The sequence below is a fragment of the Macrotis lagotis genome, chromosome 2 (genome assembly GCF_037893015.1).
Source record: "Macrotis lagotis isolate mMagLag1 chromosome 2, bilby.v1.9.chrom.fasta, whole genome shotgun sequence".
In the NCBI taxonomy this organism is placed as follows: Eukaryota; Metazoa; Chordata; class Mammalia; order Peramelemorphia; family Peramelidae; genus Macrotis; species Macrotis lagotis.
In genome coordinates this window covers 206,551,108-206,575,853 of record NC_133659.1, presented here as the reverse complement: position 1 = coordinate 206,575,853, position 24,746 = coordinate 206,551,108, and the positions used below count along the sequence as shown (strand labels likewise).

The window sequence follows — 24,746 nt, the reverse complement described above, 5'->3', positions numbered from 1 at the left end:
GGAGAAGGTTCACACAGAAATGAAATCATAGATCTTTGAAATATTGAAGAAAATAAATAGATTAAAAACCACAAACAACTTCCTCTGTACTAAAAGAGCAAATTAAACACTCTCATATTGATGTTAGTATGTGTCATGATGTCCATCCAGGAAGGCAGGGATTTAGGGAAGCAACCAGAACATCGGAGAGCCTTCTTTCTCAGAAATGTTGTTGTGGTTACCAATTCCATTAATGTGGCTTGTTTTAATGGAACCAACCTTCAAATACTCTTTTCTATCCCCTGACAAGGGCTATTAATGACATTTGCCAAGCCAACAAACTCAGAGAGATGTCTTAAGATTTAAAACCAACTCTTCTCTGATTTGGCTTCCCCCCAGGACACTGATAAGTGGGAGTGGGAGAGGAAAACCAGCCAGCCCACCTGCCCCCTCATCCTCTCCATCTGGGTAAATGACTTGCATTGGGAATTACTTGGCCAATAAACTGAAAAGAGATGTTGCATAATGGAGTAGGGGTGGGGGGAGTGGGGTCATTGACTCCAGGGAGCTTTTAGAGAAGAGCTGAAACTGGTATTTCTGGGCCAATCACTTGACAGACAGAAAATGAGGATGTAAATGCTTAGGTCCCCTGACATTCCTCTGGAAGGAGTCCCCTACCCCTCCATAATCTTTCCCTCCTCCTCAATGGAATAAAGGTTACTGTGGCCATGAGTCTTGTTGAAATGCTGGGAAAGGAAAAGGGAAGCAGGGAGACTTGCCCCTTTGCTGCTCCTCAAATAATACACTCCATATTCCAAGTCTGAGCATTTTCAAGGCTGAAACACTCTCCTTGTTCACCTCATCTCCACTTCTTGACTTCCCTAGGTTCTTTAAAGTCCCAATTAATATCCCACTTTCTATAGGAAGATTTTTCCTAATCCTCTTTTATTCTAGTGCATCCCTTCTAGTGACTATTTCTAATTATCCTATATGCAACTTGTTTGTACACAGTTGTTTGTATTCTCCATTAGACTACAAATTCTTTGAGAGTGGAAACTGGACTCTTTCTTTGTAGACCCAGTGATTTTCAGAGTATATGAGACAAAGTGAGGAAGCCAAATTAAACTCCAAGCAACATCTGGAAATGGCAGACCTGAAGACCAAATTTATTTAGGTGTTAGACATATTGATACAGTAGGAAAAGGCCAAATTCAATGTAGCAGCACTTTGGGGGCTACTTCCCAAATTTCCATTGTCATTGGTGGACTGATTTCTCCAGAGAGAGGCTGATAATTCTTAATCTCATTTCTGGGAATCATCCTAAGGGGTTAAGTAGTTTATGAGCCCCCATTAGAATATTCCCAATCAGCAATCAGCCAATTGAATTCATTAGCTTTTAGAAAAAGGATTTACTAAGAAGCTATAGAAAGAATTAAATAAAACATCCTCTATTCGCTCCCTCAAAAAAAAAAAACAAAAACAGGGTATTCTCCCTTTGACATACAAAGGTCCTGGAGAGAGCCTGCTTAATTTAACATACAAAGATAGTTTTTTTTTTCCTTTTTGTGGAAAAAATGTTCCCTTAAATGTCACTCCCTGATTGGGAGAGTAGGGGTGGGCACCAAGAACCCAGTTGAACCCCCAAAATCCTTGCCTCTGTTGAATCCATACTAAGAACTTCTTAAGGGGTCCTGCTCCATGAAACTTTCTTCCTCAAGTGACTGTCATTCCTTAGACATCTGCAGTCCCTTTCACTGTCACCAACTCCTCTTCCTCTAAAGGCCATTGTTATCACCACCTCTTAGTTCTGACTACCAGTGGAACCTCTCAATCTCTTGAATCTGTCTGAATTTAGGATTAGTTGGACCCTGTCATTCCAGAATACTTCATTTGCCTAAGATTAGGAAAGAATAAGCACAAAGGAGGTCATGGTTCACAATCCCCATAACTAGGGCTGCTGATACTCTCTGCCCATGACTCTTGGAATTAGTTTTAAGTAAAAAGTCTTGACTCCTTTCAGGAGCAGGCCACTTCTTTTTGTCCCTACTAAATCCTGGCTCAGCAACCCCCACATCATCAGTTGTTTTGACTCTGTAGTTAATTCAAAGACTTTTTATGAGTCGTCACATAGTCACACACAGCCAGAAAGTAGCCCCAAAGTTCCATGTGGTGGATCACAACAAAGCAGGGAATAACTGATAATGCTTAGTATAATCATTTAGGCTATAGCAATCCAAATGTGCTTGCTCTGTTATACTAGAAAATGCTGCTGCAGGGTTAAGACTGTTAAGATGGAGAAGGGTGGTTTAGTCTATGCAGAGGAAGGATGCATGGTTAGAGAAGGAGACAACACAGTCCTTCATTCTTAGGATCATATTTCTAATATTATTATTAAATGTTGCTACTTAAACAACTGATAGGCTGGGGGGAAGGGAGGGAAAACATGCTAAAAGCCCATCTCCTTGATGTTTACCACAGTTCTACGACCATAGCACTTAGCAAACAATCATATTATCATTTATACTTGTCAGCATATAGGTAACTATAAGAAGAATGAAGCTTAGAATAATAATTTTTTAAATGATATGTCCTTAGGATTTAGAGCTAGAAAGGATTCTGTGATTATTTAGTTCAACCCTCTCATTTTATAGATGAGAAAATTGAGGTAGGCAGAGGTTGAGTGATTTGGTCTCAATCATACAAGTATAACACAACTAGGTAGTACAGTATAGAAAGACAGGCCCAGAGTCAGGAAGAGCTGAGTTCAAATCCTCAGTTTTATTAACTATATCAACCTGGGAAAGTCACTTAACTGCCTCCTGTCTCAGTTTTCTCATCTGTAAAATGGGGATAATAACAGCACCTATCTCACAGGGTTGTTGTGAAGATCATGTGAAATAATAATTGTAAAGTGCTTGGCATACAGAAAGAGCTGGATAAATATTGGCTATTATTATGAAAGACTTGATCCAGATTTTCTGATTTCACACCCAGTGCTTACCCAATTATATCATGTTTCTTCTCAAGTCTGGGCAAATAATAATTTTATTTAAATGAAGAAAACTCTTTTACCAATCTAGTCTTTTTATTCCCTCAGAATTTAAGTTAAAGTCTAATAAAGAGTATTGTGGTTACTGAGTTATAATTCTGCCTCAGTTTCCTCATCTGGGCAACAATATATTCTCTTAGAATGATATCTAAGTGCTAGTTATTGTTATATCAGGCATAAAAGTCAGGAAAAATGTTCTGGCTTTAGTTTAGTCATTGACTTTTTGACCTTCACCCTTTAATACTTCTGTTTTTCCCATTTATAAAATGGAGGGTGGTAGTAGAAATAGTCTCTGCTCTTTTTTACTTCCCCCTGTGGAGTCTAGAGATAGGACAAGTACAATAATTTTGGATAATAGGGGAAAGTAAAGTTATTGGTCTCCCAAGATCTACACAGTTCTTTTCTGTCCTGATTTGTGTGATATCCAAGAGTAGGATAGTCATTGAAAAGAATCTTCTCACCATCTTTACCCAACTCCTTTGTAATTATGGAGTCCCCTGGATGACTAGGAAACTGGGTTTAGCTACCCAGAGTATAATAGAAGTTAAAAGGAATTTTAAACCCTAACTCAAATAAAAATTTCAATTGAGAGAGCTCAATGACAGATTATATGATACCACATTGAATGTGATTGGTACAAAAAGCTACTTGAAATAAGGGACACAAGGTAAATTTCATGAAGGAGGTAGCATCTGAGCTGAGTGTTAATGAAAAAAAGGATTTCCTTAGGTAGAATAGAGAGTACATTCCAGATATAGGAAAAGGAACCTGCCAGAGAGCTTAACAAATAGAACAATGTTTTCTCTTCCTTTTCTTCTTTCTTTTCACCTTCAGGTGGAAGTGTTAATGAGCAGTGACATAGCCAAGAGCCCAAAGAAAGAAGTCTGGGATAAAGTGAAACCTGGGAAAGTTACTGTGCAACAACAGAATATTGGGTCTTTGCCTGACATTGGAGCCCAGAAGCATTGCTCAGTATGGAAAAAATCAGAGGAACATTTTCTTGCTGATAGATTTGTAGACTTACATGCAAGCCCTTCTTTGAGAAATTGTGGTGAAGTATTTCTGTCTAGGCAGGATGGGGTGCTAAATGGGACTTAAATTGTAGCAGGAGGGATTTAGATTAGCCACTGGAAAGAACTTTCACAATTTAAGGTTCTGAAGAACACAAAAGATTAACAAAGAACATAGACTCCCTTGGAAGACTCAATAGCTCAGAGTCAAGCAGAAGGTGAAAAAAAGATGAGCTTTAGTCCAGGCTGTCTATTTTCTTTAGGGAGTGTGGTAGAATTGACTTTGTGAACTAGTGGCTGAGATTGGATAAATCAGGTGGAAGTTTAGGGTCTTGACACAAGTTTAAGAGAATGATGTGAAGGCAATCATTTTCAAAGACAAGAGAATGGATTAGGAGTTCTTAACCCTTTTTGCTGTCATAGATCCTTTTAGTCAACCTGATGAAATCTAGGGACCCCTCCTTAGAATATTGATTTCTGCCAAATTCAGGATTGAAAGAAATAATAAATTTCAGATTAACGAAATTAAAGTTTAATGAAAATGAAGATACAATTTTGTTCCCATCCAAATACATGGACGCTCTGAAATCAATCAGGTCTTTGGACTCAAGGTTAAGAATCCTTGCATTAGACTACCATGTTTTAAAGCAAACAAATAAGAAAGATTTTTCTATTTAATAAAGACTTGAGGATGCTTCAGGTTCTTTTACATTTGTGAACAGCAAAAAGGGTCACACAAGCTGGGGCAACAGCTACCTGACTATGGGACTAAGGGAGAAATAGAGAATAGTTGAAAAGGGAGTTAGTATCCACCCACAGAGATGGAAGAGAGAAATTAATGGGGTTCTGAATCTAAGTATGATTCTAATTTAAGAAAAGAATAGAAAGGAGGAAAGAGACCAAAAAAAAAAAAAACCATAGGAAAGGGAAGCATAAAGGAAGTCAAATGAGTATGGTAAGTGTGAAAGAAAAGCCAGAAGGTGAGTAGAGTCAAATGTTGGCACTGTGTCCAGGGGCATTATAGATAAGTAATTTGAATAATTTGTTCAAAATGAAACTGGCCATTTGCCCATCAGTTGCCTGGGGAATTTAGGCCATGATTTTTAAGGATAATTGCAACTCTGTGGTTATGACCATAATAATCCTCCCCCTGGCTTCTGCCTCCCCCAAGTGGCTAGTTTTCATACACACCTAAGTTCCCCAACCTTCAGTAAATAGTTTTTGGGTTTCTGAAGACAAGTGGATTATTGTTGAGTCATCATCCTGCCACAGACCAAGACTGACAAATTTCTCCCACCTCTTAGCCAACCAAGCAGGGGAGGGCAAGAGAAATAGATGCCAGTTGGAGCTATCAATGACTCAAAGTCCCATTAGCCCATATACTCGTATGCCAGAGAGGTTGATTGATTTCAGAGGGTCCATATATTTGGATGGGAACAAAACTGTATCTTCATTTTCATTAACCTTACCACTTTAAGGGACACCAACAAAGCCAAGAGGTCTGAGCTCTAACCCTGGTCCCTGATTTTGGGGTGCAGACAGCTCTTCAGAGGGCAGTAGCTAGGCACTGCCAATCCAATGCAAGTAATACTTTCTCTCCATCAGAGGATGAGAAGTAATTAGGCATATCTAGATGGCAGCTGAACCTTTCCAGAAAGAGGAGATAAAAGGAAATAGGAGAGAGAGGAAGGAAAGGATATTTCGGGGGGGGGGGGGCGAGAAAAAAATCCATCTCTTCACACAAAGGACCTCCTCTTTCCCTAGCTTTGCAGCAACTTCTCCACTGGAGATAGACTTCAGACCAATTATTCCATCAAGTTAGATATTCTAGAATCCAACTTCATTAGAGCTTCAAGGCACATGAAACGTTAATCATGGAAACCTTGATATTCTGCAGGAGAGACTTACCCCTTGGGGGAAAAAAAACACTTTCATTTTCCTTTGAGGTTAATAGAAGGCTAATTTGAAATCACTGGGTTAATGAGAAAGCTAAAAATACCCCTCTTACAATCACGTTCCTGGCGTGGGCCTCAGCTACCTCCAGCCCCTTCCCAACGGTGAAGCTGCCTTTGGGAGAGAAAGAAACAATTCTACCATACTCACAATCAGCTGGGGCTGGCTCTCAAAGTAGGGTGGAGGGTGAGGGTCTGAAATGCTTGTAGCAGGGAAGAGAAGACCAGGGTTGCAGAGGAGGTTGAGAGAACCATAGCATAATGTCTTTCGCAAATAATGATGACTGGTCCTGAAATAGAGAGTGCCCCAATGGAGCAACTCACTAGGACACTGAAAGAATAAATCACTTTCCTTGGGTTAAGCACTTGGGTCAGAGACAGGTTGCTGTTTTGTTTCTGTCTTGTCTGACTCTGTGACCCCATTTGGTAGTTTCTTGGCAGAGAGACTGGAATAGTCCGCCATTTCCTTCTCCAGCTCAATACAGATCAGGAAACTGAGGCAGAAGGGATGAAATTATTTACCGAGGGTCACATAGCTTATGATTTTCTGAGATCAAATTTGAACTCAGTAAGATGAATCCTCTGAACTCCAGGTACAGCACTCTATGAATTCAGGTGTCCTGTAATTTCCCTGGGGCAGGGCTTGAACCCAGATCTTGTTTTGAAGCCACAAGCCCAGGGGATAAAGCACAACTGGAGAAGGCTTGTGCCAATCCATCTACACTCTTATCCTACATGCTCTTGTGACCAATTGCTCTTATTTATGAAATGATTGTTTCAAATTCTGATGCATTCTGGATAAAGCAACCTGAATGTTCAACCCTTAGATATTGATTTTAGTTCCCTATGACCCTGCTAATATTGTCTCTGGTTTGTATCATCTTTTTTCCTTATATATGATGACATTTGATTCTAAACAGCTCCAATGATTGGAACAGAGTATCAAAGGAGTCAGTTTTCAAAATGAGAAAATTGAGTCCCGAGAGGTGAAATAACTAAACTAAAAGATGGTAGGTCAGAATTTGAATCCAAGTGCTCTTTCTATTAGACATCAAAATCTAAGAATTATTTCTTTGGGAAAGTGGGAATTAAATTACTTCATAGGATAATAGATTGAAAACTGGAAGGAACTTCATTGTTCTATCACACCCAACTCTTCATGACCCCATTTAGGGTTTTCTTGACAAAGATATTGGTTTACCATTTCCTTCTCCAGCACATTTTACAGTTGAGGAGATTGAAGCAATCAGGATTAAGTGACTTGTCCAGGGTCACACAGCTATTAAGTGGCTGAGGCCAGATTTGAACCCAGGAAGATGAGTCTTCTTGACTCTAGGCCCAGTCTTCTATTTTCCTGAGCCACTTAGCTGTCAAAGAAAGGAAACTTGGAGGACATTAAGTCCAATCCCTTCATTTTACAGATGGGAAAAGTGAGGCACAGACAGGTTAAATGACTTGCCCAGGATCATATAACTAGTAAATATTTGAGGCATGATTGAAATCCATGTCTTCCTGATTTCAAGTTAATGACAAAGCTAAAAAGCCCCCTCTTACAATGACCTTCCCAGGGGCCTCAGCTATCTCCAGCCTCTTCCCAATAGTGAAGCTGCCTTTAGGAGAGAAAGAAACAATTCTACCATTCCCTTAGGGAATACCCTAGGCCTAATTGTACCGATGGGGGGGGTGGGGGGGCTAACTATCTCTCTGACTCCCCAGGGAATATAAAGCAGGCCTGGTCAATGAAAGAAATTTATTCTGAAAAGCTGTTTTCTGCCTCTTCTTAAACTCAACTTTTTCCTCTGAAATCTGTGCCCCTCCATCTCTGCTATTGCTGATCTCATATTCCCCTTCAACCCACTCTTTTTTCACTTAACAGATCAGAGACATGAAGAAAGAAATCTAGCCATTCTCCAAGTGTAAATTCATTGATAACACAGAATGAAGTGTGGAAAATACAGCTGACCAGTACCCCCAAATGGCTGTTTGGACAACTTGATAAATCTGCTTAATTTTCCCTGAAGCTTCATGGTGCTGGCATGTTAATCATAGCAGACCTCTGGTCTCTTCTTCTCTCTTCACCTCCTTCCCCTTTCTTGCTCTTCCTTGGACCTGGACATGCTTTTCCAGTCTTTATCTAGTAAACTCAGTCATTATGCTAGGAACCAATCATAGCTACCTAAAACTCAGAAAAGAACTTGTAATCAAAGTCCATGGCATCATCAACATCAGAAACTGCTCCTTTATCATTGTAAATGGCATTAAATAAGAGGCAATACATAATGGAGTAGATAGAGCACCAACTCTGGAGTCACTGAGATCTGAATTCAAATCATGCCTCCCACAGGTATTAGTTGTGCAAGCTTGAACAAGTCTTTTAATCCCCAAAATAAAAGGCATTAGCATATGCTTGTCCACTGGACCATAAGGCTTTTCCATCTAACTTAGAGCTGATAGCATCCCTATATGTTGTCTCCCCTATTAAAATATGATCTTAGGGGCTGCTAAGTGGCGTGGTGGATAGAGCACTGGCCTTGGAGTCAGGAGTATCTGTGTTCAAATCCAGTCTCAGACACTTAATAATTACCTAGCTATGTGCCTTGGGCAAGCCACTTAACCTCGTTTGCCTTGCAAAAAAAAAAAACCTTAAAGAAAAATATGATCTTTTTGAGGGCATGGATTATCTTAAATTTCCTCTTTGTAACCCTAGAGGTTAGCATAGTACTTTGCCTATAGTAAGCATTTAATAAATGCTTCATTTGTTTATTCATTCTTTGATGATAGTTTTTAAAAGACCTTAAGATAGGCCACAACTATGTTGGTTGATTTTGCTGACTTGTTACAAGGTAAAGCTCATGGGTGATGGTGAGCTGTAGACTGATTATGATGTAAAATTGTTGTTCACTAATATCTGAAACTTCATGACCCCATTTTGGGATTTTTTTTAACAAAGATACTGGAGTGGTTTGCCATTTCCTTCTCCAGCTCATTTTACAGATGAGGAAAACTGAGGTAAACAGAGTGAAGTGACTTACCCAGAGTCACACAGCTTAGCAAGGTAAGGTGTCTGAGTCTGAATTTAAACTCATGAAGATGAGTTTTTCCAATTCCAAACTCAGTGCTCTATCCACTATGGCACTATCTAGATGCCCTGGTGTAAAGTATTTAGCATCAATTAAAATCTCTGACACAATTTTGGTCAATAGAGAATTGTCACCAATGCTTGTCTGGGGTTCCCATGCAACTCAGTGGGGGATGGGGTCAGGAAGGGGAAGTGATGGACTCAAAGAGTCCATCAAACAGATTACAGACAATTTCTAAGAATCAAAAAACACTCTTGAGAGCTGGTAAGCATTTCCTCATTTCTTTATAGTCATACTGACAATTTCCTTCTATTCATCCAGACAGGTTTATGACTGAATAGAAAAGAAACCCTTGGGAAAGATGACTTTGAAAGTTTGGTGGTCTCCATGCATCTGAACAAATAATTTGAGGCAATGAACTAAAAATACATTGCTACACCATTTATAGTCTTCTAGGAAAAAAGCCTATGCCCTAGCTAATCCTTATAGCTATGACCCAGCACAAACTCTGGACCTCCATACTTCAATGACCTCAGGAGAGAAGTCTCCAGAGTTCTCCTCTACAATTACTCCAATTCCCATTGCAGAATAGAGAGGGGAAATCAGGGGAAAATATAGAAATCGCGGGTCCCAGTGGTCTAATGGGCATCTTCCTTTCTAAAAAGTTACAATTACTCTTTCCCTTTGGAAGACTGATTTTTCCCGGGGCTGACAAAGGCGGGTGGAAAAGGTAAAGGAAGCAAAGGGGGGGGGGGGAGTGGATAGTGTGCTGGCTCTAGAGTCAGGAAAACTCACCTTCAATACAAATCTGGTCTCAGACAATGACTACTTGTGTGACCCTGGATAAGTTACCTCACCCTCTTTGACTCAGTTTCCTTATCTGCAAAATAAGTTGAAATTTCAAGAAATATCTTTGCCAAGAGACCTCAAAAGGGGGTCATAAAGAGTTAGACTTAAGTGAATAAGAGGAAGAAGGGCATTGACTGGTGGGAGCCTGGGCAAAGATGTGATAAGGGGCAATCTGCTGCTTTCAATTCCTTTTCTATTCAGAGCTTCCTGAATGCCCAAGATCAGAGACAGACTCATTAAAGGATTAACTAAAAGCCCAAAGGGGAAGTTAACTACCTGTGTCAAAGAAGTCCAAAAAACCATTTTGCACTTTAAAAAATCCCTGCAAAATAGTTAAAGTTAAGAAGGGTGACATATGTATTGTAGGTTTTTATTTTGACTTTATTTGAGCATCTGTATTTTACTATATTATTAAAAGGACTCCTTGGGACTGGTGCTCCATAATACAACCAGTTTTTAATCTGTCCCTGCCTTGATGCTGACCACCCACCCTCAATCTTTGCTTCCAGAACTAGCTTCTTAGCAAACTCTGCATCTGAGGAATAGGAAATAGGGTTACTTCAGGAGAGTGGGGGTAGGGAGCACATACCCTACATAGAGCAGCCAGAAACACACACCACACACACACACACACACACACAACCCACCCTGGCTAAAAAGTTGTCAGACTGAATGGTTCTTGTTCTTACTCTTCATGACACTTATTGCTTCACAGACAAAGGCTCAGGATGTCAGTGACACATGTGTAATCCTGGGTTGCACTACCCCTTGAAATGTTGTCATAGAGACAGTGAAGGACAGTGGACACAGAAAATTAGCAGCCTAGAATGTTCATGGATCACTGTGACCATGACTACAAGGAGACCTCCTCCCATGTTTAAGAGGAAGGGACTAGCATTGTGGCTAGTAGAAGTGGGCTAGAATTGTGAAAAGGGCTAGGGATATAAAAAAGGCAAAAGACCATGTCTACCCTCAAGAAGCTTACCATCAGGCAGCTAGGTGGCGCAGTGGATAGAGCACTGGTCCTGGAGTCAGGAGTACCTGAGTTCAAATCCGACCTCGAACACTTGATAATTACCTAGGTGTGTGGCCTTGGGCAAGCCACTTAACCCCATTGCCTTGCAAAAAAATAAATAAATAAAATAAAACTTACCATCTAATGGGGGAGACCCACAAACAAAAATATACAAAAAGGTTATATACAGAATAAATAGGAAACAGTTAACATTGGAAGGCACAAGAATTAGAAGAAATTGTTGAAAGTTTCCTGTAGAAGGTGTGGTGTTAACTGAGACTTAAATGAAGACAAGAAGGTTAATAGTCAAAACAGAGGAGGGAGAGCATTCCAGGCATAGGGGATAACCAGAGCAAATACCAGGAGCCAAGTGATGTGCAATGTCTTATTCATGGAAGACTGAGAAGGCCAGTGTCACTGATCAAAGAGTATGCACCAGGGAGTGAGTAGGAGGGAAATGTAGAAGACTAGGTTATGAAGGATTTTCAACTTCAGGGTATTTTGTATTTGCTCCTGGAAGGAACACTTATTTTGCTTTGTAATCCTATAACTTGCTTCAGCTTCAGTTTTCTCATCCATAAAATGGGGATGTCACACAGGATAGTTGTGAGCATCAAATGAGTATATACATATATATATATATATATATATATATATATATATATATGTATATGTGTGTGTGTATGTATATACATATATATAGTGGTTTGCATAACTTAAAACTTTGCAAAGCTTAAATAAGGGTGAGTCATTATTATTGTGATGATGATGATGATGATTACTAGAGGAGTGAGACAGATTCAATCCCACTACAATCCATATTATGGTCTGCTATTCATTACCTTAATTTTTCAGGGAATATTTCTAATGTTATCTGATACAACAGACCATTAACATCATGAGTGTGGGGATTTGATATTGAGAGGCAGGAGTAACCCATGGGGGCAAACAGAGACTCATCCCAAATCAAGAAGACTTTTTTGCAATTAAAAAAAATAATCTATATATATTCAAAGGTTAACCATTGGACTGCTTTTAAACCTTAAAGCTGAGGTCTGCAGAGAATATTTGGTTGTCTCCTAGTCTATTTCTAATCTAGAATGGATGATTGTCTTGAATAAACACACACACACACACACACACACACACACACACACACACACACACACACACACACACACAGACACAAAGCACATAAAAAGATTCTGATTCCAGTCTCCTAAATTCTCTCCCTACTTTCAAACCTTGAATCACTGTGCTGGGTGAAGGACAAGGTAAATTGTACCCATCTGTAAAGGGAAGAGCAATGGTTGAAGGCTATATCCTTAGGTCAGAGACAGAATGCAAGAAGAATGGTCGAGGAGGGAGCAGTTTAGAGGAAGGGGAAAAATGGCAGGCAGACAGAATTAGGGCTCAGCTTCTCCTAGAATGTCTGACCCACCAATTAACTACAGGAAACAATTATAAAGAGCAAGAAACTCTCTAGGTGGTGATAAGAAGGAAATGTGAATCTGACTAACCTCTGCAGGTAGAACTGACCGACTTTTTGGTTATTACCTGAATTCTTTTAGACCCAAGTTTATTTGTTGAAGAGGTATGTGAGCATGAATGGGATTGTGGCAAATTTATGTATTAGATCATAGATTCATAGCTCGAAGGAACAGTATGCTTCATCTGTCCAGTCACTGCCTATCTGCAACTAGGGGTCCCAATGAATAGACCTAGGTTCTAATCCCACTTCAGATACTCCCTGAACATGTTTTTTTTTAATTTTTAATTTTTTTTGCAATTACATGTAAAAATAGTCTTCAACATTCATTATTTGTAAGATTTTTAGTTCCACATTTTTCTCCCTTCTCTCCCCTTCCCTCTCCCTTGCCCTCTCCCCTGGAGAGTCAGTAATCTGATAAAGGTTAAACATGTACAACTGTATTAAAGATATTACCATATTAGCTGGACAACTTATTTAACCTCTGTCTGCCTTAGTTTCCTCAGCTTTAAAATGGAGATAAAAATAGCACCTACCTACCAAGGTCTTTTTGAGGATCACATCTGATATTTGTAAAGAGATTAGTATAGTTCCTGACACTGGGAAGGCTCTTAATAAAATGCCTGCTTCTTTCCTTTGTCTGACAGGTATCAATACCAAGGTCACTTGCTCTATGGAATCAAAATTTGAACTCATGTCATCATGCGATTTATAAATATTCTCAGTTGACTTCATAAGTTGACGGGGGGGTAATGTTTATCAGTTTGAGATTTGCTAGGCCCTATGCTAAGGCTCCCAGATCTAAAATACCTTCCCTGGTGTCAGACATGAAAAAACAGTCCCAATCCCAAAAGAGAACACTGTCCCATAGAGGTCAATGTTCAGGTTTTCCCCTACAGGAATCTCATCCTCCTTTGCTATCATTCTCCCTCCTACTTTTATTCTTCCCCAGGATGTTAGAGAGATTTGGATATATCTAGATTAATCTTCTCTATACAGACCCAGGTTGGACTCACTTGGCCTGGGCTTCTCAGTTATCCAGTAGCCATAGATGTAGCCAGAGGATCAATCTCTCACCTACTCCCCTAACCAGCTCAATACTTATAGAAAATCCTCCTATCAAGGGAATACATTATGTTCTGGTACATAACTCTGTAATGTGCAACTAATGTTCTGTGGACAGTTAGATTGCTGTGCTATGGATTCCTCAGAAAGCAATGGGCCATTGTTCAGTGACTCCCAACTCTGAGACACTGTCAGTCCTCCCCAGTGCTGGTCTCCCCTCTTTTTCCTCAGAATCTTAGTATAGGAGGCAATGAAATGAGGAAGGGGCTCAGAGAGCCAGGATAGTTCCAGGCTGGGTTCAAGAATAAGGAATAGTCCAATGGAACACTCCAGGTAAACCAGGAGTGGACTCAATAGCAATTCAATTCTATTTGATTCCAAAAGCATGAAGGAAGCACAGACTATACCAGAACATCTTTCTAGATACTAGGGACATATCAAGGTTAGACACAACACTACTTCTCCCCTTTATGAGTCTAGTATAGTTACTTCAATATACACATGAAATAATATATATATAAATGAAATAAATCATGAAGTAATTTTTTGAAGCACAAACAACAAAGTTTGAATATTTGCAATGGGATAGGATCCTTCAAAGAGAAAGACTTGGAAAGGACCTTAGAGATCATTTGGTCCACCCCTGACATTTTACAGTTGTGGAAACTTGGACCCAGAAAAGAAAGGAAACCAGTATTTATTGAATGCCTGCATGACTATGATAGTACTGTGTTAAGTTCTTCACAAATATTATCCCATTTGAACATTACAACAGTCCTGTGAGGTAGATACTATTATTATTCTCATTTTACAATTGGGAAAATTGAAGTAAACAAAGATTATGTGATTTCCCCAAAGTCACACAACTAGTAAAATCTATCAGAGATAGAATTTGAACCTCAGGTTTCCTGATTCAAGGCACAGCACTCTATCTTGTAAGCCATCTTAGAGAAGTTAAATGACTAGATTAAGGTCACAGAGGTAGTAGAAGTAGGATTTGAACCCAGTTTTCTAACTCCAGAGTCAGTGCTCTAGGAGAAAATGAAGGAGTTAGAGAAGACTTTTGAGTATGTAAAGTAGCTAGGGAGTAGTAGAAGAGTATAAGATTATTGTCAGAAGATCTGGATTCAATCCTGCCTAACACTGCTACTTGTTATTATCTTAGATAAGTCATTTTAAACTCTCTCTCACTTGCAGTTTTCTTATCTGTAAAAATGAAGAGAAGCATTACTTTTCTTTAATATCCTTTCTGACTCTAGATTCAATGCTCAGTTTTTTCAGTTAAACTTGAAAGGATGGATAGAAAAGCAACAGATAATGAAGGGTGAGAGGGAATTTCTGGCTCTGGCAAAAAGGAATTTTTGTTGTTCAGTTGTGTCTGACTCTTCTGGCCTGATTTGGAGTTTTGGCAAAAATACTTCAATGGTTTTCCTTTTCCTTCTCCAACTCACTTTACAAAAAAGGAAACAAGAGGCAAACAGAGTAAGGTGACTTACCCAGGGTCACACAGCTAATAAATGTCTGAGGTCAAATTTGAACTCAAGAAGGTGAGGCTTCTTGATTCCAGGCCCAGTGCTCTATCCACTATACCATCTAACTACCCAGGCACAAGAATTTACAGGAGCAAAAAGAGGCAGAAAGGGAGAAGTGGAATTTATATGGCAAACAATGAGTTTGGTGAATAGTCAATAGGGGAAGAAGCAGGAAGGAAGAGAGAGGAAAAAGTAATATGATATAAAAATGGAATGGTAGACTGTTATAGGAGTATAGATGACCTTTGAATATTGGACTAAATAGTTTGATGCTTATTTGATAAGCAATTGGAATCCAGCAAAGGGTTTTGGGTAGAGGATTGTTACCATAGTCAAGGAAGGGGGAGCAGCTGAGCTATGGAAAGCATCAGATTCTTCCTGTTGACCTAGTGAGGGCCACAGCTTATCACTGACTAAAAGTCTGCCTGTAGGCAGCTTATAAAAGAAGAGAAAGGTATTGTTGCTTGAACCTTGAATTAGTCTTTTATATATGATCACTACAGAATTGAGTGTATTATGGATACAGTGTCAGGTCTGGAGTCAGGAAGCCTCATCTTCCTGAGTTCAAATCTGAACTCAGACACTTAGCTGTTTGAACCTGGGCAAGTCACTTCACCCTCTTTGCCTTAGTTCCTCATCTGTAAAATGAACTGCAGAATAAAATGACAATTCACACTATTATCTTTGCAAGAAAACCCCAAATAGGGTCAAGAAGATTGGACATGACTACAACAACTGGCAACAACAAAAAACAAGAAAAGTAAATGAGAACATAGTGTTGATCCTAGGAGCCTGAGTCAATAGGTCTTTCTCTGAGGTCACATTTGTACTCCCCTAAATAATGTGAGACTCAAGGGGAAATCTCATGATGCACTGGATGAGGGGTGTGAAACTCAAAAATCTTGGAAGATGGTAGAATAGGTAAGAAAACTTTCAATTCTCCAAACTTCCTCCACAGAAAAAGACAGGACATTGCTCCAGAGGGAGGATCAGCAGAAATAAACACAAGTCAGGGCAAAGTTCCCCTAAGTCAGCCTAAGAAGACCCCAGGAAAGATTTGACCTCCAGAGGCAGGGGTTAGAACTGAGTACAGTATAAACACTTCCAGGCCAATTCTGCTGAATCAAAACAATAAGCCCTGGGTTGGGTTGAGAAGCAACCTCAGTCTTAGAAAATTTGACCTCACAAACATTATGAGGATCTTACAGCAGGAAAAGATTGAAAATCAATCCCAGACCATGGCTGCACACCAGATGAGTGTGGTCAAAGAAGGATGGAGACCCTGCAGACTGTGGACATTTCAGGAGAACAGAGCCCCTGATTTCAGTTCCAAGGTAGAGAGCTGTAATTTGCAGCCAACTTGGGGACCACAGGGACCAAGAGCATTTTCCGAAGAGTATGACTGGGGAAAGAGGGGGCAAGGTTTAACGTGATTTGGGAGTGGAAAGGAGAGCTCAATGTTGAACTGTGGGACAGACCTCAGAAAAGAACAGTTAAGAAGGACTTGAGGGCATCATTGATTTCACTAATAGTTACTAAAAACAAAATTTTTAAAAATAGATTCATTAATTAAAATGAATGAACAAAGGAGAAAAACTCAACTATAGATAGTTTTGGTGGGAACGAAGAAAGTAGCCTATTCAGAGGAAGATAAGGGAGCTAAAAAAGCTACGCCTTTTTCAGTGAAAACACCAAATGGTCTCAAGCACAAAAAGAGTTCTTGGAAAAACTTAAAAAGGACTTTGGAAATCAAATAAGAGAGATCAGGAAAAAATTGGAATAAAACAAAAAAGCAATCCAAAAAAGAATTATGAAAGGAAAATAGCCTTGAAACAGAGAATCAAAAACTTAAGGGAGAAAATAATTTCTTGAAAACTAGAAGCAAAGAGAAGCTAATGATATTCTTAGACACCAGGAAAAAAAAAAGACACCAAAGCAAAAGACTGAAAACATAGAAGAGAATGTGAAACATCTTATCAAAAAAAAAAAAATTCGGGGCGGCTAGGTGGTGCAGTGGATAAAGCACCAGCCCTGTAGTCAGGAGTACCTGGGTTCAAATCCTGTCTCAGACATTTAATAATTACCTAGCTGTGTGGTCTTGGGCAAGCCACTTAACCCCATTTGCCTTGCAAAAAAAACTCATTTGGAGTACAAATAAAGGAGAAAGAATATAAGAATAGTATTACTACCTGAAAATTGCTCTAAAAAAGAATCTTGATACAAATTATAATAAATTTGATAAATTTTCTTGATAGAAAAATTGCCCTGAAGTTCTAGAACAAGAAGACAAAACAGAATTGGGAAAAAATCCACTGATAACTACCTGAAAGAGTTCTCAGGAGGAATACTTCCTAGAATATTAAAGCCAAATTACAAAGCTCCCAGGTTAAGGAGAAAATATTGGAAGCAGCAACAGCAGCAGCAACAGCAGCAACAACAACAACAATTTAAATATCGTGAAAATAAAGATTACATAAGATCTAATAGCTACTATATTGAAGGACCATAGGTCTTAGAATACTATATTTCATAAAGCAAAGAAACGGCTTATGTGTGATTTGCTTACCCAGAAAAACTAGGTATAATCCAGAATGGAAAAAAAAATGGATATTTAAAGAACTGAAAGACTTTCAGATATTTATGACAAAAACAAGAACTTTAAGGGAAAGTTCAACATATAATATCCAGGGGAAGTATAAGGTAAACATTAAGGACCAATTATAGGTGACTCAATAAGATTGTTTACTTTTTATAAAATTGTTTACTTGTTATATGTGAAAATATTATCAGGGGTTTTATGACTGTCATTTTTATTTGGATAGTTTAAAAGAAAAGTTTGGTCTGAGATAAGTATGATGGGGTAATTCTTAAAAAAACTGTAGGGAGAGGTAAAAAGATATAAAAGGAAAAATTGCTAGAGAAGAAGCCAGTAAGGGGAAAGTTGGTTAGTTCTGAAACCTTTCAACAGGAATGTGTTAAAGAGGGAACAACATATGTATCTAGAAAGGATATAAAAGTCTTCTAAATTAAGAAATAAATAAGAGGGCAAGGGGATAGGGTGAAAAGAGAGGATAAGAGAGAAACTCTTGTAGGGTGGGTAGATTAAGGAATAGGAGGGCAAGGAAGAGGGTAGAAGAAAAGCAGTGGGGGCAGCTAGGTAGTGCAGTGAATAGAACATCAGCCCTGGAGTCAAGACAACCTTAGTCCAAATCTGACTTCAGACACTACTAAGCTGTGTGACTGGGCAAGTAACTTAACCCCAAAGGCCTTGCAAAAACCAAAATAATAATAATAATAATAATGATAATGATAATAATAATAATAATAAATACAACAAAGAAATGAGCAGGAATAGAAATAGGGTGAGGACTGTGAGGAAAAATAGGAAGCAGGAAAACATACAACAAGTAATTATAGTTTAGAATATGAATGGTATAAATTTACTCATAAAAGGAAAGATAGCAAATTAAAATTTTGAATTCACCAAAATGTTGTTTTTAAGAAATGCTATGAAAATTAGAAATACAAACAAGATAAAATAAAGTCCAGGAGTAGAATTTATTATATGAAAAAAGCAGGGCTAGTAATCATGATCTCAAATAATTAAACTAAAATTAATTTAATCAAAAAAGAAAACTAGGGAAACTATACTATGTTTCAGCAATATTATTAGGTATTGTTTTAGACCATTTTAAATAACTAGACAGTATAAAATTTCTGAATGTATACCTGGGAAAAGACACAGGAACTATATGAATATAAACATAAAACACTTGGCATACAAATAAAATCAAATCTAAATAATTGAAGTAATATTTATTGCTCAGGTAGATAAAGTCAATATAATAAAAAATGACAATTTTTCCTGACACATCTGTTTATGTAATGTCATCCTAATTAAATTACTAAAAAGTTATCTTGGGGCAGCTAGGTGGCGCAGTGGATAGAGCACGGGTCCTGGAGTCAAGAGGACCTGAATTCAAATGTGACCTCAGATACTTAAATAATTACCTAGCTGTGTGATCTTGGGCAAGTCACTTAACCCCATTGCCTTGCCAAAAAAAAAAAATTATCTTGCTGAATTAGAAAAAATAATAACAAGTTTATTTGTAAAAACAAAAGATCAAGAACTTTAAAGAAACCAAGTAAAATAGATGTAAAAAGAGTAGATTCAGTAGTGTCAGACCTTAAGTTATATTATTGTTATAGCACTGTTGAAGTATAAAATGATTATTTTAAATTAAAATGTTCTTGTATAAATAAAAATCTATGTAGTCAAGAACAGAAGGAAAATTGGGGGGAAGTTTTCATAGACAATCTCTCAAATAGGATGTGATTGGGTTGGAATATTGCTGTGTCGGAAATAATGAGCTATTTAATTTGAACAACATGGAAAGACTTGGACTTGTGAAGGAAGAAAGAGATAACAAGTAGAAATAAGCATAGTTCAGTCTTACATATATGTGTATGAGAATATATGTGTTTATATATGTATGTTTAGAGATATCTAGATATATGTTTATAGGCATACATATATTCATATATTCATACATATACATACTAATATATAGCACATTTATACACATGCATATATGTCCAAGCTTAATTGCCTTCTTTTAGGGGAATAGGGTTTAAATAATAAAGCAAAATAAATAATTAAATAAAGTAAATAGAGCACAGCAAAGAACAAAAGAAAACCTAAAGGAAGTAAAGAAAAGCTGGACAACTTTGAAAACAATGTATAGTATTTATTATTAAGGTTTTCTTGAAATGGAAATTTATTGCTTTATACTGAATTCTTTCTTATGTTCTGCTGAATACATGGCAATGTATACTACTTTTCTTATTTTGTATTTAAATTTAAAATAAACTTGAAAACTTACAAAAAAAACTTACTTGAAAAATACCAAAAAGAAGCTCAAAAATCTTAAGGACTTAGAAAATGACAAATTATCTATGTGTTATTGAGGAGGCAGCTAGGTGAATCAATGGAGAGAGCCGTGGGACTAAATATGTGTGTGTGATCCTGGGCAAGTCATTTAACCTCTATTTGCCTTAAACCACTGGAGAAGAGAATGGCAAAACACTCCAATATCTTTGCCAAGATTGTATTAGTGTGTTATGATTTACAGAGTCATGTAGAGTCTGGCATGACTGAACAACAATGTTGTGTGGTAATTTTATTTATTTTGTTAAATCTTCCCCAATGACATTTTAATCTGCTTGTTTTCCACAGGTCCCAAGTTTGATACCTGAACTAGACCTTACCATGAGCTTCTCCAGGTCTTCAGTACAAAATATATCAAAGGTCCCCAGTGATGATGATTCAGGTTATGATTCAGGTGAGGAATAGCTACTTCTTTGACAATATTTTCTGACTTATCTTCTCTGCACCAGTTGGGTGAACCTGACAAATAATGACCTGATCAGATCCGTGTACTGTTGATTTCCAGTTGGTACTGAAATTGTGTCTGGACTGAGGGAAGAGAGAATGGATACAAGAAGAGGGGTTAGGCTATTGAAGTCATTGAGGTGATTGGCAATGAGTACAAATACACCCCCATGGGCACAGGGCAGCTGGGTGGCCCAAAGGGAGTGCTGACCTGAAGTCTGGAAGACTCTTCTTCCTGAGTTCAAATCTGATCTCAGACACTTATTCATTTTGTGAACCTGGGCAAGTCACCTAACCTGTCTGCCTCAGTTTCTTCATTGTAAAATAAGAAGGAAATAGTATCTTTGCCAAGAAAATTCCAAAGAGGATCACGAAGAGTCAAACACAAGCTAACAAGAACAACAAAAATAACAGGAGAAGGACTTGTATAACAATTTGACCCTCTGCTGAAATTTTGTGTCCAGATTGGTCTTTATTTATGTATACTGGGACCAATGTGTGTACATATAGGAAGATGGATGTATAGGACTTGGAGTGGAGGGGGGGAGTTATCATAGGTTTAGATATTGAAGGAATCTCAGAGGTCATCAAATCCAAGCCTCACATTTTACAGGTGGGGTAATTGAAACCCAGAGAGGTTAAGTGCCCAAGGTCACACAGGTAAGAACCAATAGATCTCCGATTCAAATTCAGGTCCTCTGCCACTCAGTTCATATCTCCTTCAATAGCTCTCTTTTGGTTCATGCACAAAAGATGTGTGTGTGTGTGTGTGTATAATGAGAGGGGAGAGAGGGCAAAGGTTATTATGGGGGGGGAGAGGGGAAGAAGGGGCAAACTTAAAGATAAGACCAAATCCTGAAGACTTAACAGTTAGATCTTGAGAGGCCTTTGCCCTGTTCCTCTACTCATCTCAAGCAAAAAGGAATGCTAATTAGAATTGGAAAAATGCAAATTCCGAGTCTCATTAAATTCGTGGTATTTTTAGTTATTGTGTATCCAAAAATACATTTTAGCGAAGCATTTTACACCATCTCCAGCTGATAGATGGTAGTATTCTAAGTTGGGTTTCAAGATTTAAATGAGCTATCAGAAACGCAATGTGTCTTCAGCAAAATAATAATAATAATAACAATCTCTCCTCCCCCCTTTCTCTCCCTCCCTCTCCCTTCCTCCTTTTCTCCCTACCTGTCTCCCTCCTTCCTCCTTCTCTCCCTCCTCCTCTCTCCTTTTTCTCTCCTCTCCCTTCCTCTTTCTCTCTCTCTCCTTCTCTTTTGACCTCTTTCTTTTCCCTCTCCCTCCATCCCTCTCTCCTCCATCTCCTTCCCTCTCCTTCCCCTTCTCTCACCTCTCTGTCTCTGTGTCTCTGTCTCATCTCTCTGTCTCTGTCTGTCTCTGACTGTCTCTGTCTCTCTGTCTCTGTCTCTCTGTCTCTCTGTCTCTGTCTCTGTGTCTCTCTGTGTCTCTGTCTCTCTCTGTCTCTCTGTCTCTCTCTCTCTCTCTCTCTCTCTCTCTCTCTCTCTCTCTCTCTCTCTCTCTCTTTAGAGTACCAATAAAGAAGGTGGAGAGAACCTTCCTCTGATGTTGTCACAGCTAGAACTGTTCTAGTGAAGATTAAGTCCTGCCCTTGCCCATAATGACAACAGCTTCTAGCAAAACAATCTGAATGTGGAAAGGGGACCTTGATGGAACATACCAGGCTGCTTTAGTATCTGCCTAACATTTCAGAATTGATAAACCAAGGGTTCATTCCCTGTTCTGAAGGAAAGTAAAAAAAATAAAGCTAAGTTTGAAAAGACCTGTGTGTCTGGCTTCCCAGAGAGGATTCACATTTGTGAGGGTGATATACCCTACCCATATTACAGGCTAGAGGTTGGTCAATCGGTAAATAAACATTTATGAAATCCCTATTGTATACCAAACTATGTGTCCTATGATGGGTATACAAAAATAAAAAAGACAAATGTCCCTACTCTCAAGGCTCACAGTCAAATGACAGAGACAACATACCTACAGCTATATACAAACAAGATACAGTCTGGATAAATTAGAAATAACATTAGAGATGAAAAAGTGGGAAATCTAAGGAAGCATTCACAGAAGCTGTCTACAATCCGACCCCCAACTTGTGTTTCAAGATTGAACAACACCCTATTTTCTGGTCTTTGGACTATACTCATCTCTCTCAGAGTAAAATTCCCTCAGAAGGCAATCAGACATTAATTAGTGTGTTAAGGCAGCTGCTCATTTCAAGGAAGAGGTTTAGGGAATATGATCCAACAAGTTGAACATTCTAGTAATGACTCCCTAATTCTAAGCAGTGGAATGAGTTTAAATTAATGAAAAGGGAATAGAATATTTTTTTTAAGAAATGCAGTTTGGTTTCATTCAATGATTTGTGTTTTCCTTAATACTTATAGTAATAAAATGCTGTCAAGTGAAAGTCTTTGCCAGGTTCACTTTAATGAATATAGATAAGAGCCAGTGCAATTAGCACTACTATTTGCATCTACAGAATGTGTTGAAATCTTTTGAAACAATTGATTTGGGATCATCTTAAGGTCAGATGTGGAAAGGACCTTAGAGATCAGTTTACTAAGGTAGGTTTTTGCCTTGAAATCTCATTTACATTAATGATTTGTTTTCTGTTTTTTTGGTATGATACCTGGACCTTTCCTCCCAAGTTCAAGACATTTTCAAGCTTAGGACCCTCAAACAGTGGTAGGATTCAAATAAATTAACAACCGATTTTCTGTCCTAAAACCATTTTAAGTATACAAAAAAATATGGAAAAGTAGTTTAGTATTTCATGTATTTAATAGTCAGATGAGAACAATAAAAGGGGTACACAAAACCAGATTATGTTATACTACTCACAATTTATCCTTATGGAACAAAAGTAGTCACATGACCACAGAAGCCAATGTTGGAACATATGCTGAACCAAAACTCATTCTACCTATTCTAACTTTTTTTCTTCTACTTGATGGCTTCCAAAATAGGCGATAAGGTAATCCTTGAAATCTATATTTCTTTTTTTTTTTTTGCAAAGCAATGGGGTTAAGTGACTTGCCCAAGACCACACCGCTAGGTAATTATTAAGTGTCTGAGGCCAGATTTGAACTCAGGTACTCCTGACTCCAGGGCTGGTGCTCTGTTCACTGCGCCACTTAGCTGCCCCCCAATCTATATTTCTGTTGGTTCATTGTATCCCAGCTTCCTATTGGTTTCACCTTTCAGGGAACATTAGTATACTCAGAATATCTTGGGGGAATTTGGGACTTAACACAAAGTGTAAACAAATGACAACTTCCCCCCACCCCACCCCACCCCCATTGTTTGACACTTTTTCTCTTTGTGTTATATATTTGTTTAATGAAGTAACAAAAAAGAGGGAATTAAAATGTAGTATTTTATCAAAGGTATAATGAGTTTTAAGAAATGAATGAATAAATATTATAAGCATAATTCCATCAATTTTTTCCACCTATGGATGGAATGAACATTACTACAGGTGCTTAGAAAACGTTGAGCAGAAAACGTTAAAAAAGAGTAAAAAATATGAATTTGTGATTTCCACATTGGATGACTTCCCAGGTGCCCACCTTAGAGAGAACCCTAATTACAAGTACCATTTTAACAACTTGGTTTGCCAAACTCAACATAAAATTGGGTATTGGTTCTGCTGAACTGGTGTGAACTGGTTGAATCCCATCACTGCCCTCAAATGTTGTTTGGTCATGTCTAATCTTTTCTGAGTCCTTTTGGGTTTTTCTCAGCAAAGGTACTAGACTGGTTTGCTATTTCCTTCTTTAACTCATTTATACAGATAAGGAAACTGAGACAAATAGGGTGAAGTGAACAGCCCAGGGTCACATAGTTTATAAGCATCTGAGGACACTTACTGACTCCAGGCCCAGCAATTTAACCCATAAATCTAACTGTATGCTCTTCAAACCCTCTCCAAGTTATAGCTCAAAAGTCCCCACCCCTATGTTTACTTTACAGTCTTTCCAGAGATCACACTAGCTCAAAACAAAAGAAGTTTAAACACAGAGGCATAAAAATAGATGTTTCCTATAAATAGACTTGGATAAATGCTCCCACAGATAACCTACTAGTGGAGGAGGCTACATATATAGTAAGCATGTGGAAATCATACATGGTCAGCTACTTGGCTAGGATAATTCCCCTATCTGCTAGAGGACTGTTGACATCTGATGATGATGATGTTACCAGACTGGATGTCACATCTCTACTCTCTGTCCCATCATCTCAACTGACAATTTGTTCCTATCTCTTCATTTATAGATAAGGAAACTAGGAAAGGAGAAGTA

General features: G+C 38.3%; 1 long non-coding RNA gene across 1 annotated transcript; it reads left to right on the top strand.

Annotated features, from left to right (window-relative positions):
* Window positions 1-8,988: 8,988 nt before the first annotated feature.
* On the top strand, window positions 8,989-22,148 carry LOC141511420 (uncharacterized). The gene is made up of 3 exons (XR_012475330.1): window positions 8,989-9,045; window positions 20,257-20,362; window positions 21,955-22,148. It is a non-coding gene; the product is annotated as an uncharacterized LOC141511420 (long non-coding RNA).
* The last annotated feature ends 2,598 nt before the right edge of the window (window positions 22,149-24,746 follow it).